We start from the raw sequence: 5,587 nt of genomic DNA, 5'->3' as shown, positions 1-5,587 counted from the left end.
CATTAAATCAGTAAGCCCCAAGCCATGCTTTGTCTGAGAATTATGAAACTTGGTAAGCAGATGTAACTTCTCAGTCCCTACAAAAAAGTCTCTTGGACCAATTGTGTAAACCCTAAAGAAAGTCAATAAATTTTCATCAAAGATGTCATTTTGTCATAAAAACGGGTATTATTTTTGACCACAAGATGGCAGCATAATACTTTGAACCTCTGATTTACCCATGTCTATTCTTAATCACTCTTACTTTTATTTATCGACTCTTTAGCTTTCTTATCAGCCATTTAATTACCTTTCATTCCTATATGTGCAGGAACCCAAAGAAACACAGCTGATAACCCCATCATCTGAATATGATATAATATTTGTTGAATTACTAATAAGATATCTGGACGGCTTTCTGAATGATTTCTTTTTAAACTGATCAATGATGAACTTGAATCTGAACATATGACAGCTCTTAATGGTCTCACTTCCTCAATCCATTCTACAGCACCTAATAATGCAATCATTTCTGCCGTATAAACAGATATTCCTTCATTTAATTTCTTCCCTATATGCAGTTTAAACTCTGGAATTATTACACCTACTCCAGTTTGTCCTAATTGATTTTTTTGATTCATCCGTATACATTTTTACATAATTATAAAACTGTTCTATATATTCCTCCACTATTAAAGAATTACATATATACATTTTATCTCTATTTTTCTTTTCCAATATTGTTAAATCTACTATTGATTCAGGTAAGATCCATGGTGGTGTTATTGATAATGGTACTGTTGGACTAATATTTCAATGATTTAATCCTAATTCTCTTGCTTTCTGAATAATTGTCCAACCAAATGACTTATTATGAACCTTCTTTTTCACTGCAGGAATGTAAAAGTCAATTAATTTTCATCAAAGATGTCATTTTGTCATAAAAACGGGTATTATTTTTGACCACAAGATGGCAGCATAATACTTTGAACCTCTGATTTACCCATGTCTATTCTTAATCACTCTTACTTTTATTTATCGACTCTTTAGCTTTCTTATCAGCCATTTAATTACCTTTCACTCCTATATGTGCAGGAACCCAAAGAAACACAGCTGATAACCCCATCATCTGAATATGATATAATATTTGTTGAATTACTAATAAGATATCTGGACGGCTTTCTGAATGATTTCTTTTTAAACTGATCAATGATGAACTTGAATCTGAACATATGACAGCTCTTAATGGTCTCACTTCCTCAATCCATTCTACAGCACCTAATAATGCAATCATTTAGTAAATTAGCCCAATAGTTTAGAGATAACTGAATTCTTCTCAATGTCGGGAAGTCTGAACAACAACTCTTAATGCATCACGTGACTTTTGGCACAAATTTACCGCAGCGTGGGTGGGATTGTTTCTTAGTCGAGCAGAGGCTGTTTTGTGTGTGCAGGGACCATTTTGTACTGGAGGAAAACTTATAAATGATATTTTGAGTGCAAGGTTGGCGGACAGTTTGCAAAACAATTTCTTTTGTGTGAAACACATCTTTTTGTGTGCAAAACAAGTTTTATTTGTGTGCAACACCTTTTCTGTTTACAACCTTTTGGCAGGAAACTATCTCCATAACTCTTGCTGCAGCATTTTGGATCAGCTGAAGACTTTGAACTGCATTTCAACCAGTAAAGTAATGTTTAAACCAGGGGTGTCAAACGTACGGCCCGCCAAACGATTTGGTCCGGCCCGGTGGCCAAATGCAATATCATTATTCAACGGCTGTATCTCCTTGCTGCATCAACCGATCTGCACCTGATTTCACTGCCGAACGGGTTCGTGTGAATTGCCCGGTGGACGTGCGCGTAAAATGCGTGACATTTTCTGCGGTGGCTGGCGGCAGGCGGTGCGCGTACCCCAGCGGTGCTTGGCTGCGAGGGGCCGCTCATCGCCGCTTGCGGCTTTAATTATTATTATTATTTATTCTTGGGACTTTTGAAACGTCTTTTTGGAGGCCTAAACATGCATGAAAACTCACCAAACTTTGCCCAAAATTGTCCCCCGTGAGAAATCGCATGATTTTAGTGTAATTGAAAGCGGGCGTGGCAAACCCGCTCAACAGCGCCAACTAGAGTGAGTTGGGCCAAACCGTAACACGTAGAAAGCTGAAATTTTTTACCTAGGTAGCTTTTTTAAAGTTATGAAAAAAAGTCTATTGTGGGTATGCTCTAAAACCCACAGGAAGCCTGCCATTTTGGGTCAAAGGGTAAAATATTGACGGTTTTTGCCTCGAACTTTAACAAACTAGTCCTAGGCATTTTAAGCTATCACTTTCAAATTTTTTCAGCGTGGAGATGAGACCTTGAGGGTTAAAAGTTATCAAAGGTTTTATGAAATATGCATATTTGCCTGAGCTGTCGCATTGCAAAAATCAGGTTTGTGGAAAACCATTAAAAACGCATTAAATCAGTAAGCCCCAAGCCATGCTTTGTCTGAGAATTATGAAACTCGGTAAGCAGATGTAACTTCTCAGTCCCTACAAAAAAGTCTCTTGGACCAATTGTGTAAACCCTAAAGAAAGTCAATTAATTTTCATCAAAGATGTCATTTTGTCATAAAAACGGGTATTATTTTTGACCACAAGATGGCAGCATAATACTTTGAACCTCTGATTTACCCATGTCTATTCTTAATCACTCTTACTTTTATTTATCGACTCTTTAGCTTTCTTATCAGCCATTTAATTACCTTTCACTCCTATATGTGCAGGAACCCAAAGAAACACAGCTGATAACCCCATCATCTGAATATGATATAATATTTGTTGAATTACTAATAAGATATCTGGACGGCTTTCTGAATTATTTCTTTTTAAACTGATCAATGATGAACTTGAATCTGAACATATAACAGCTCTTAATGGTCTCACTTCCTCAATCCATTCTACAGCAACTAATAATGCAATCATTTCTGCCGTATAAACAGATATTCCTTCATTTAATTTCTTCCCTATATGCAGTTTAAACTCTGGAATTATTACACCTACTCCAGTTTGTCGTAATTGCTTTTTTGATGCATCCGTATACATTTTTACATTATTATAAAACTGTTCTATATATTCCTCCACTATTATAGAATTACACATATACATTTTATCTTTATTTTTCTTTTCCAATATTGTTAAATCTACTATTGTTTCAGGTAAAATCCATGGTGGTGTTATTGATAATGGTACTGTTGGACTAATATTTAAATGATTTAATCCTAATTCTGTAGCTTTCTGAATAATTGTCCAACCTTATTATGAACCCTTTCTTTTTCACTGCAGGAATGTAACATTCATAGCCAACTAAACATCTCAATATATTAAGTATCCTTTTACATTTTTCAATAAGCTTATCTATGTGCACTTTCCAGGATAGTTTTTTTTTACCAAACCATACTCCTAAGAATTTAAATTGCTTTACTCTCTCTAGATCTTTGTTCTGCCCTGAATATGTTTAATATGTTTAAAAGACATTTAAAAACTACTTTGAAATGTTAATATACTGTTCTCTGTTTTAAATGAATTTGTGGTGCTTTTATGTTGAAAATCTTCCGAACCGGAAGTAGGAAGTAAAGACGCAAACAAGAGGAAGAGAGCGTGTGTGCATCGTCTCAGGGCAGCAACAATGCAGTTAATCTCTCCGAAAGCAATGGTTGTAAGTGTTGCTCATTGTTTACAGATTCGATAAGATATGTTAATATCTTTTATGGTTATTTTGTGTATAAAAGCAACGGTAAAATGTCGTGGTCTGTGTGACAGCAGAGTGTGTGTGTTTACTTGCTAATTTGCCGCTTTTCTAGCCGGCTGTGAAAATACCTGTTGAGTTAATATTAAGCAGCTGATACTTTGATACGTTAATACTGATATTTACATGGCTGTTTATTAAGCCATTTTTTTGTATCTTTCTTTTCTAGTTTTACACTGGATTCAAAGCAGTCAGAAATGCTGACTAAATGTGTAAGAAGATAATAAAGGAGCAAGCCGCTCACTTCCTGCCTCTTGAATAAGGAGTTTGGCTGGCTGTTTATCTGTGTTCATGCAAGAGCAAAACACATAGAGAGAACAGTACAATCTTGATTATATAACTTCAGTTGTACTTCTTGATTTCTTTTCTGAGTAAAAAGCAATACTTTTGTTTTATCTACCGAAAATTTAAAACTCCATTTGTAAGACCATTGTTCAATCTTATGAATTGCTTTTGGACTTTCCCTACAATAAATTTAACATTCCTTCTACGTTTCCAAATAGCTCCGTCATCAGCAAACAATGAACAACCCAATTCATTTTCTATTTCTTTAAGTGCATCATTTATCATAACTGAAAATAATAAAGGACTGATAATACTGCCTTGTGTGGTTCTTTTTAATTTCTCCCTGAAAGACTCTTACCAACTCTTACCTGTATTATCCATTCTGGCCTCTGGAAATAAAGTTAAAAATCTTGGTGTTGTCTTCGACCAAGACATGTCATTTAAATCCCATATTAAACAGGTTTCCAGAGTTTCCTTTTTTTCACCTCAGGAATATCGCCAAAATTAGAAACATTCTGTCCAGGGGTGACGCTGAAAAACTAGTCCATGCATTTGTTACTTCAAGGCTGGACTATTGTAATTCTTTACTATCAGGAAGTCCACAAAATGCAGTTCGAAGTCTTCAGCTGATCCAAAATGCTGCAGCAAGAGTTCTGATGAAAATCAACAAGAGGGATCATATTTCTCCAATTTTAGCTTCCCTTCATTGGCTTCCTGTTATATCAAGAATAGAATTTAAGCTTATAGTTAGAGTGGCTCATGTTACCCTGAGCTACATCTGTAGTTATGCTGCTATAGGCTTAGGCTGCTGGAGGACATCGGGGCCTATTTCTCTCACTCTACTGATTTCTACTGTTCTCGAGTTTTGCATTGCATTACATTGAAATGACTGTTGTCATTTCAGCTTGTAACTTTTTGTTCTCTCTCTTTTTTCTTCATAGTAGGTACACCTGGTCTGACGTTCTGTTAACTGTGACATCATCCAGGGAAGACAGATCACCACTATTACCATCTAATGTATAACAGATCACTGGATCAATGTGTGCTTCTGTGCTTTTTTGTCTGTCTTGTTGTGTCTCTGCTCTGTCTTCTGTAACCCCCAGTCGGTCGAGGCAGATGACCGTTCATACTGAGCCTGGTTCTGCTGGAGGTTTTTCCTTCCTGCTAATGGGTGGTTTTTCTTTCCACTGACGCTTCATGCTTGCTCAGTATGAGGGATTGCAGCAAAGCCATGGACAATGCAGACGACTCCCCCTGTAGCACTGCGCTTCTCCAGGAGTGAATGCTGCTTGTTGGGACTTTGATGCAATCAACTGGTTTCCTTATATAGGACATTTTTGACCAATCTGTATAATATGATTGATTTTGACTTTGTAAAGTGCCTCGAGATGACATGTTTATGAATTGGCGTTATATAAATAAAATTGAATTGAATTGAATTGTTAAAAAGTTTCTCTACCCAATGATAAATTCTTCCACAAATTCACATTTTCCTCAATTTGATCAATAATCCCTCTTTCCACATCATATCATAAGC

Source organism: Fundulus heteroclitus, unplaced genomic scaffold (genome assembly GCF_011125445.2).
Source record: "Fundulus heteroclitus isolate FHET01 unplaced genomic scaffold, MU-UCD_Fhet_4.1 scaffold_422, whole genome shotgun sequence".
Lineage (NCBI taxonomy): Eukaryota > Metazoa > Chordata > Actinopteri > Cyprinodontiformes > Fundulidae > Fundulus > Fundulus heteroclitus.
This window is presented reverse-complemented; position numbering follows the sequence as displayed.